At 45.9% G+C, this 10,590-nt stretch overlaps 1 long non-coding RNA gene across 2 annotated transcripts; it reads left to right on the plus strand.

Annotated features, from left to right (window-relative positions):
• The first annotated feature begins 4,549 nt into the window (after positions 1–4,549).
• Positions 4,550–7,175, plus strand: LOC123161202 (uncharacterized). Of its 2 annotated transcripts, none has more exons than XR_006480598.1 (2): positions 4,550–5,277; positions 5,597–7,175. It is a non-coding gene; the product is annotated as an uncharacterized lncRNA (long non-coding RNA). The 2 variants fall into 2 exon arrangements; XR_006480597.1 differs by having other exon boundaries at positions 5,634–7,175.
• Positions 7,176–10,590: the final 3,415 nt, after the last annotated feature.

Consider the following 10,590-nt stretch of genomic DNA (forward strand, 5'->3'; position numbering starts at 1 on the left):
ATCACCATCGCCACGCCATCGTGCTGACGAAACTCTCCCTCAGCCTCAACTGGATCAAGTGTACGAGGGACGTCCCCGAGCTGAACGTGTGCTGATCGTGGAGGTGCCGTACGTTCGGTGCTAAGATCAGTCGGATCATGAAGACGTACGACTACATCAACCGCGTTGTCATAACGCTTCCGCTTTCGGTCTAAGAGGGTACATAGACAACACTCTCCCCTCTCGTTGCTATGCATCACCTAGATAGATCTTGCATGATCGTAGGATTTTTTTTGAAATTACCGCGTTCCCCAACAAGGTGGTGACGCTTCGGTGTCGTGCCCTTCTTGTCATTGCTCGTCGTGTTTGCAGCACCCTTCGTATCTTGCCTCGTGTGTGTGTTTTGTGGTGTCGAGTTGTACGAGTGGGTTGTATGTTGGATGTTGCTTTATATATAAAGCGGGGAGAAATCCTTTTTGGTAAAGATAGGAGCGAAACACATCGGATCTTGCCTCGTGTGCGTGTGTTGTGGTGTTGAGTTGTAAGGCTGGGTTGTAAGTTGGATGTTGCTTTATATATAAAGCGGAGCGAAATCCTTTTTGGTAAGAAAAACGTTTAAAATCAATCGGCTGAAAACAGCTTCATGTAAACATGGTGCCCTGCGCGACACGTGTCCTTGAGCGAGAAGAGTCCACCGCCTTTCCCTCGAGCCTTATCTCCTTCACGCGGCTGCTCCTCCACTCGTTCTTCCCTCAGCTTTTTTCATGTCCCCACCTTCTCTTCCGTTGCATCTGCGAGGGAGAGGTGCCCATGTTGACACCAACCACCAGTCGCCGCTGCTGACCACCAACCACCAGCTGCCACCGCTGCTGATGGACGACGACCACCACCACCAGCTACACCATGCCCAAATAGAGGTTCTTTCTGCGAGCGAGGGGCGACGCGACCATGAGTTGTGTGCTCCTCTCCATGGGGCGCACCACCATTGCTGTGAGCGGGAAGGAGCTGTGTGCTGCTCATCATGGGCGCACCGGCCACCAGCGTAGCTCCGCCGCCGGTGTTGCATTGCAGCACGAAGACTAGAGGCGGGTGCCGCTCGCCGCCGTTGTTGCAAGGAGGGAGGTTGAGCTGCTCGCCGCCGTTGTTGCAAGGCAACACGAAGGCTAGAGGCGGGCGCCGCTCGCCGCCGGTGCTGCAACGCCGCATGTAGGAGGTGTTGCGTTGGAGTTTTTTTCGCGCCATCGGAGTTTGCATTGGAGCACCGCCCCAGTAGTTGGATCTGCGATGGGGTTGGAACGGACTCCGCGGGGGCTGGAATCTTTGTCGGAGCTGCAATGAAGCGGTCGCCGGAGTTGCAATGAAGCTTCGCCGCAGACAGTCGTGCTTGGTGTTGCCATGGACCAGCCCTCCGGTGGCTCCCGGTGCTGCGTTGTAGCGGACACCGGAGTTGCAACGAAGCTTCGCCGGAGACATCACGCTCGGTGTTGCCATGGAGCAGCCCTCCGGTGTTGCGTTGCAGCGGTCACCGGAGCTGCAATGAAGCTTCATCGGAGACGTCGCGCTCGGTGTTGCCATGGAGCAGCCCTCCGGTGGCTCCCTGTGTTACCGTCTTCAGATGAGATGTGGGGTGCTGAACGGAATCACGTGGTGGATGGGTTCAGAGAAGGGAAGACGCCAAGTGCCTTGCTGAGATCGACGGCCACAGTGCCATATCGGACGGCTAACTAGCCGGCTGATTTTCTAGGAAAGCCATCCGGCTGATTTGTAGCAGCCGCCTTTTGGTAAAGATACGGGTGAAACACATCGGAGCTGATATTAGCTAGCTCGTGTGCAGCCATATTCCACGTGCGGTTGCACTATGAAATTGAGCAGGAATATGGACATGCATGCTGGCATCAGGACTTTGGTTTCCTGGGATCACTAGTGAAACTGTGGACGCATATGCTTCCATCTTTTAGCTGAAAATGCTTGGACTACCGGCTTGGCGTCATGTTCAAATATGAACATCCGAATTGTTCCTTTGCAGTCTCAGCTGACAAACCAAAGAACATTTACGGAAGAGAGTAACAAATACTGGAAATGAAGAATAACTGGTGAAGAGCCCATGGGGCAAAGGAGGGAATTACTGATTCCAATATATGATACCACAGTGACAATGTATGATTTCTGTAAACAATTTATTTATGTAAGTGAACCCACAAATCCTAGACCATCATCTGATTATCATATGGGCGCTTATAGGCGCCGGTGCGCCGGCCGAAAGTTTCGGCCGGTCCAGCCAGGGGCGTTCGATTTAGGCCACGCGGCCGTTGGATCCAAGCGAAAAAAAAACAAATCGCCCCCAGCTCTCTTCTTCCTCGCGGAGTTGGTTGGATCCGCATATCCCGTTCGGGGGAGCGCGGCGCCGCGCCTCCTGTCCCCTCCGGTGGTCGTCGGTCCCCACCCTCGCCGGCCGACCTCGTCGCCGCCGGACCCTGTCCTCGCCGGTCCCCGCCCTCGCCGGCTATCTTCATCGCCAGTTCCCATGCAACAACTCCACCTGCGTTGCAGCTCTTGACGGCGACGGTTGTAGCTCGGCCGCCGCCCCTCGCCATTGATGCTCGCTGCAGGAAATTATGTCGACGGCGACCGTCAGTCAATCAACGCCGTTTTGAATGGATGTAGCAAAAAACTTCACCCGTGGTAGCAAAAAAAAAACTACAGTTGCAGCAAAAATTAAACACCATCGCCGTCTTTCGCGAGGTCGCAACTCCGCCTTACATGGATGTAGCAAAAACTTCAGCAGTAGTAGCAAAAAACTACTACAGTTGCAACAAAAATCGTCGTTGTCATCATCGCGAGGTCGCAGTTCCGCCTGATGGATGTCAAAAAACTTCGCCAGTAGTAACAAAATCCAACTGCGGTTGCAGCTTTCCCTTGTTGTGCAGTTCCATTAAAGCTTTTCTGTCTACAGTTGAAGCTTTTTTCAACAGCTGTTGAAGCTGTTTTTGGTGACGGTTGCAACACTAGTATACGTCGGGTGCATCCAGCCATGGCGGCAGGCAGCCATGGCGGCCGGCGAGGGAGCGCCTGGCCGCCGGCGATGGAGGTCGTGGTCGCAGCCCGGAAGGAAGGGGGAGGGGGGAGGGGATGCGCCTGCGTGAAGGCTTGAGGTAGGGGATGGATCTGGCCATGGCGGCAGGCAGCCATGGCAACCAGCGAGGGGAGCCTGGCCGCCGGCGATGGAGGTCGTGGTGGCCCAGTCGCAGCTCGGGAGGAGGGGGAGGGGGAGGGGACATGCTTCCAGGGGAAGGCGCTTCCGCGAGGAAGAAGAAGTATAGAAGAAAAAAAAACGTTTCGCTTGAGGCCCATCTAGCGTACGTGGAAAAGAGCGAGCGAGCGAGGGGCACCGGCCGAGCGTTCGGCCGGTGCGCCGATTCCAAACGTTTCCCTTATCATATCCACAGATAATCACCGCACACACCTGCTTCGATTATCAAAAACTAATTAACCCGCAGTACTTAACGGGACACCTGCTCCCCGCAGCTTGGAACAGCGAGGTGGTGTTACCAAACAAGTGTTACATTGCACATGCCAAAACCACATATAGCACGAGATAGAAAACTTGGTTTTGCACACCATAAATAGCCAACAGTGTTTTCCTAAGATTACCTACTTGGTTTAACATACCATAAACAGAATGCACCTGTAAGCCTTATGCTATTTAACTAAGTATGTCTCCTCTTGTCAAACTGGTTCCGGAAGCAATTTTCTCGCCAGTCTAAACCCATCATGAAACCAACAGCCATAGATGCAGCAGTGAGCAGTGCTGCCATCAGCTTCGTGTTTGATTCATCGAAGTCCTCCCTATCAAAAGGATGTGCATCATGCATGAATGTTAGGATCTTTTCGTTTCATCTGATTAAAATTAAAGAAGTTGTAGTGCCTCAAATTAATTACCACGCAGCTTCAGCTTTAATTCTAGTTATCCCATCAGCAATAATACTAGCTACCTTGCCATCTATCTCCACTCCCTTTTTTTCTAATTTTGCCAACAAATGATTAACCTCCTGCTTCGTCTTCCTAGCAAAATCAGTTTCAGCTCCATTGCTGGATCCACCCTGGTAAGACTGATTAGAGAACTATAATTGAGATAGTGATACATGAGTTCAAACAGCTATTCATGCATGTTAGCGGATGCTAACGAGAGAGCATGCGTGGCTGCAGTTGACTAACAAAACTGACTATTAAAAGTTTGACCACTAGTATGTCTAAAGCTATCAAAACTGACTATATAAATTTATATTACTAGTGTTTTTTTTTGGAAATGCTTTCACGGCAGTACAATTTATTAGAGCATATACATTGATATATAAGCTATACAGTAGCAGTCAAAGTTACATTTCGACAACCACAAAAAGTCACTGAAAAATCTCTCCCTACTAATAAACCAGCGATTGCTTCTGGTCGTACGTCGTGCTTTTTTGCAAAAAAGTACCCCTGCTTCTGAGAAATTAACCCGCAGTCATATTTTAAGTGGGTATGAGAAACCGTTTTGTTTTTGCAGAAACACCCCTGCATTTGAGAGTATTCGGTCCGTGATCCTTATGTGTATTATTTTGCAGGGGCGGCCATGGCAGGGAGGGGAGGCGACGCTGCGCTCCGGATGCGGCAGGGAGGCGGAAGCCCCGCGAGGAGACGAAGGAGCGGAAAATGAAGAGGTATGGAGGAGAGGAGGACGAGCGGGAAGTGCTGGGGCGTGTGGGCGAGCGGGAAGGGCTGGGGCGTCGCCCACGACGCCGAGCTTGACGGCGGCCTTGCTGTGGTGCAGCCGGCGAGGACCTGTCGGATCTGGCCGGATCCGGTGGGATACGGCGCGCATGTGGCGGATCTGAAAGGAAGGCGACCGGGGCGTGGAGTACGATGGCTGACATGCGCGGCATGGCCGAAGCCGACGAGAGAAGAGAGAGATGGAGAGAAAAGAGAGGACGGGAAGGAGACGAGACGCCAGAGGAGAGAGAAGGGGGTGGTGGTCACTTCAACAGGCTGCAGCGCGGCGCCGCCCCGGCCGCTGAGCCTGCCCGACCGCCCCGTCGCCAAGTCGCCACCCCACTGACTGCCTTGGGCTCGCCCTTTAAACCAATTCAGAGCCAGCGATTGTTGCCCACATCGCCGAACCTGGCTCCCCTTCTCCACCCCAGCAAGCACACGCGCTTGAAGGCGCCCAGGAGCTCGCCGGCAACACTCAGCAGACGCAGGAGAGTTGCGTGCCTGGTGCGTGTGAATGTGTGGACGCGAGGCATTGGAGGCCTCAGCAAGGTTTGGTTTTGGCTCCAATTTTTTTTCAGAATCATATGCTAATCTTATCTAATGGTCGTTTCTGTTGCAGTTAACAAATTATATTGCCCTGTACTACTTTTTAACAAATTGGCTCCTACAAAGACTAATGGAAGGATCATCAGACCAACGTAGTCAAATTGTCTGCTTCAAATTTTAGTGTACCTTGCAATATCATTTTTCTCACAACTGATGAAATTCAGAGCATCTAAGTCTTAAATTTATCTACTAAAATATTGATGTGTATCATTCATGTTGTCCGGTAAGTTGAGATTCGCATTGCTTAATTATGTGATTACAGTTTTGGAGCTGATCAGTAGCACGCTGACATGCATCAGGAAGCCGACGGACAGCCATAGTAGGAAGGCGTGGATCTTGAGCTGCAGCGACAACGACAACTTGGGCGTTACCTGCAAAAATACAACAGTTCAAGGGTTCAACCAAGTGTAAGTTTGATTCAGTCAATTATTGCAGTTCTGCACTGAAACATTCAGATTCTTGCATCCAAAGTTAGATAGGAACAGGGAAAGAATCTCCAACGCTTATTTACATGGGAAAGAACACTCTTTAACTTTGGTTCAGATCATCAGTCTATCTGAAGCACCATAGATTGAGTTTGCAAGCAAAAGGATCACACAATCTGACAGTACAAGGAGCAGTCTTTTTCTTCACATCTTTGTTTTAGCTTGCATCTGACACTTATGTGCTCCAAGATTAGGCAACCAAAACTGAACTTATGACTACATGAGTGCATGAAAAACTGTTAATATCTCTGATTTGACTAATCTTTGGATTGGTCGGAGACGAGATTCTCTGGCTTTGGGGATGGCCCTTTGGGGTTCTATCAGGGTTCTATTCATGTGCACTAGGCACTTCTCAACACTTCCATAGTTATTCTAGAACCTCTTTAAATTTGCAATGCTCACCAGATTGTACACGTTTTGCAGTCAACTATTCAGACTATTGACTAGGGACGATATTTTCAGTCCTACTGAGTCTGCAAAGGATGAGCCAAGCCAAGATTAATTATGGTTTTGGTAAATTGCATCGGTTTAGTTATGTACCTGCTCCTTAGATGACTGTGTATTTGTGATTCAGTCGTTGAAATTTGGGTGCTTTCTTCGAGTGTCCTGAAAAATGGTTCAATGCGTGTTTGCCAGAAACTGTAGATTAGCAAGACTAACTTGTGTTGAGCATGTCAGTCTATGCGTGGGCACGAGTGACAATGTAAATTATGGTAGACACATTTTCTTGAAAAAAGTCCCGGAGACGGGCTGCTGCTGCTGCTGCTTTTGATAGCCAAAGTGGAGACTGCAGTTCTAAGACTTCAAGGAGGAAAGGAATACATGGTTGCTACTTGGAGAGGTGAGTTGTTTCCCTGCAGAACAATAAATCTCTTAGAGTTGTTTAACTGAACCTGTTCCACTCTCATTGTTATGTTGAGATAAAAATTGTTATTGGTCACTCAGTGCCCAAGCTGTCGTGGATTAATTTGACTTGAATTGGATTGTACTTCAAGAGTCCACAAGATGTCATTTCTGAGTGTGGTACTAATTTCGGCACATAGCACCAATTCCTAAAAATAAGGCTGGGCAACATGAGCTAACCACAGGGGAGGATGTTTCAAGAGAATAAACTCACTGTAGTTGCCGAATTGGTATTTGTAAGTTGCTGTTTCAACTTCCTAGAGAACAACAGGGGGTGTATTTTTTTTTACTATTATTAGTTGCAGCACATGGTGACGATGAGGAGGACTTGTATTTTTAAGATGCTGCACCTCTGTTTTTTGTTGATCTTTGTTTCATGTATATATGTACATTCTATGGAAATGTATCATCGGAAATGTGAATTCATAACTCTATGGTTGATGTATCTATTGATATTGACGTGTCTATTAATATTAAGTTTTTTTTAATTGTTTCTTATTTTTCCTGACAGTTATACCAGACTGGGATATATAACCTTCCTACTTTGCCAAACCTTTTTTAAACACTACTTTGTCAAACCTGACACCCACATAACCCTTGCTCACGTTCCAACTATAAACGCATCACTTAAATATCCCACAAAGAATATTATTTTGTATTGTTAAACGTGCATCGCACGTGCACTGTTAAATATCACATGAAGCAGGTTGTGCAAAAACAGTTGCGGAAATATATATATTTTGAGAAACAAAACATTTTTAAAAAAATTAGATAGAAAAATGCTGTTACACCTCAAAAAATGCTACTCACGAGGAAGTATAAAAATTCAATTGGAAGGCCCACTTCTTCGGCTCATGACCCAGTATACGGGGGTGTTCTTGCACGGATAAAACTAACGAGATAAAGTGTGGCCAACAGGGTCGGATCCAATTGCAAGAATAACATATGTTGAAAAAATGGTCTTTTCCAGAGAAATGTTCACATTTCACGAAAATGTTAACTAATATTTCAAAAATTATTCCAATTTTTATGTAAACATTACCTTCTATATGAACAAAGGAAATTTTAATGTTTAACATTATCATTCATTTTTATTACAATTTGATATAAAATGGTGCATAATGGCGCAGGAAGAAGATTCTGCCTTTTTTTTCGCCCGGTGCAACGCACGGGCATTTGTACTAGTAGAACAAAAGGATGGAATACTCTTCTTCCCTCCAAATAAATTAAACACAAGTATATCATAGAATTAACTGTTCATCATATCCGCTGTGTACCCAAAGTGGGAGCGGGGCCAGGGGCCCACCCACTACAAATGGCTTCAGTGAGACCTAATTATCACAACCTTTTCAAGCAAGAGTGACTAATTTAGCACATAAATCTAAGATAGGCCTCCTCTGCAATCCGGCATTTTCTTTGCACATTTCAGTGGTAATATTCATCATTATTTGGGTCAAATTACAGAACTCTGCCCTAAAAAGGGCCTGAAGTAGGAAATTGCATCAAACCTACATCTTTGCTATTGTCTCGAGAAAAGGCCAATGCGCATCATATAATTTGTTAGGTATAAAAACCGTTTGATGGGGTTCTACTGGTTAATTTGGTGATAAACGATGGATCTCGTCAGAACAAGGCAGTGGGAAAGCGAATTGCGGGAATCGGAGGTTGATCGATCGAACGAGGGCGGAAGTAGGTACCTGATAGGTGGGAGGCGGAGAGTCCGCCGGCGGCCAATCCTGCCGACGAGTGCTGGAGGGAGAGCGCAGCGCCATCACGCAGGAAGAATCTTCTGTGTTGGGGGGAGGGGGGCGGCGCAAGGGTTTGCTGCGGTTGCTGCGCGGTGGGCAAAAGTGGGCTTTTGCTGGGACGTGGAGTTTTTTTAGGCTTAAATTACTGTTGACTTAAGGTCAAGATTTAACCCGGTTTAATCCCTATTTAAAAGTTTCGGAATCTGACTACTCCCTTCGTCCGCGTTTACTAGGCCATCTCATATTTTGGGTTCAACTTTGACCATCTATTTGACTAAACTATTATAAAACATATGCTATAAAAACTATATTGATGGATTTCTATGTTAGGTTGGTTGTAATGAGAGTATTATAGGTAGTATCATGCATATCAAATACACAAATTTGATGAGGTGGCATAGAATTAAATAAAAAAAAGGTTGAGTATCATATTAAATGTTGTGCTACTATGTTCCATGCATGCTAATAAATGAAGTTATCTATGATATTAACATATGATACTATGCACTACGAATGTAGTATCATACACTAGTATATGATACTTGTCATTACAACCAGCTTCATAGAGATTTTCCATGTATAATTATTATGAAATTATTTGTGTAGGATCGAGTAGGTCGGATAGTGTACATGTAGGATCGCAATAACTGATGAACGTTCACTGGGAGATAAGGCATTTACAAACGTTTTTGCTGGTAGTTTCTTCAGATTCGCCCGACATTTTCTTCGGAACATCATGTCAGTTTTTCCAGAGGTAGGCATTTTTTATTCAAAAAACTGTCAACTTTGAACCTTGCGTCGCAACTAAAACTGTCAGGAGCGTATTAGTAGGCTAGCTAGTGATCGATTACTTGTATACACTGAGCGAAGAGAAATAAGGAGCTGCTAGTAACTTGCAAACAATGAGCACACAAAAGTAACAATCATGTTGTGCACACGAGACTCATAAGCCTGGCATTGTAATATGTTCACATTAGCAGCCCAAATACACAACCAACTAGTATGATTCTCATACATAAGATCAACATGTTAATGCATCTCAATGATTCACAGAGCATATACAATATGTAGCTCCTAAAGCAAAGATCAAGAAAAAACATGTGTTCGCTACTAACATGGATGCTTCTCTAAGGCAACATTCACTACAGAGTGAAAGACAAATGTTTTGAATGCCACAGAGCATATGAGATGTTCCAAGAGCTGAAATTGGTATTTCAGACTCATGCCCATGTCGAGAGGTATGAGACCTCTGACAAGTACTTTCCCTACAAGATGGAGGAGAATAGCTCAGCCAGTGAGCATGTGCTCAGAATGTCTGGGTACTACAATCACATGAATCAAGTGGGAGTTAATCTTCCAGATAAGATAGTGATCGACATAGTTCTCTAGTCACTATCATCAAGCTATTAGAACTTCGTGATGAACTATAATGTGCAAGGGATAACGGAAAAGATCCTCGAGCTCTTCGCGATGCTGAAATCGGCGAAGGTAGAAATGAAGAAAGAGCATCAAGTGTTGATGGTTAACAATACCACTAGTTTCAAGAAAAGGGGCAAAGGGAAAAAAGGGAACTTCAAGAAGAATGACAAGCAAGTTGCCACTCCCGTGAAGAAGCCCAAAGCTAGACCTAAGCCTGAAACTGAGTGCTTCTAGTGCAAAGGGAATGATCACTGAAAGCGGAAGTACCCCAAATACTTGGCAGATAAGAAGGATGACAAAGTGAACAAAGGTATATTTGATATACATGTTATTGATGTGTACTTTAGTAGTGTTCATAGTAATCCCAAGGTATTTGATACCGGTTCAGTTGCTAAGATTAATAACTCGAAACAGGAGTTGCAAAATAAATAGAGACTAGTTAAGGGCGAGGTGACGATGTGTGTTGGAAGTGATTCCAAGCTTGATAAGATCACCATCGCACACTCCCTCTACCTTCAGGTTTAGTGTTGGACCTAAATTAATGTTATTTGGTGTTTATGCTGAGCATGAATATGATTGGATCATGTTTATTGCGATACGGTTATTCATTTAAGACATAGAATAATTGTTGTTCTGTTTACATGAATAAAACCTTCTATGGTCATACACCCAATGTAAATGGTTTATTGAATCTCGATCGT

This window comes from Triticum aestivum, chromosome 7B (assembly GCF_018294505.1).
Source record: "Triticum aestivum cultivar Chinese Spring chromosome 7B, IWGSC CS RefSeq v2.1, whole genome shotgun sequence".
Lineage (NCBI taxonomy): Eukaryota > Viridiplantae > Streptophyta > Magnoliopsida > Poales > Poaceae > Triticum > Triticum aestivum.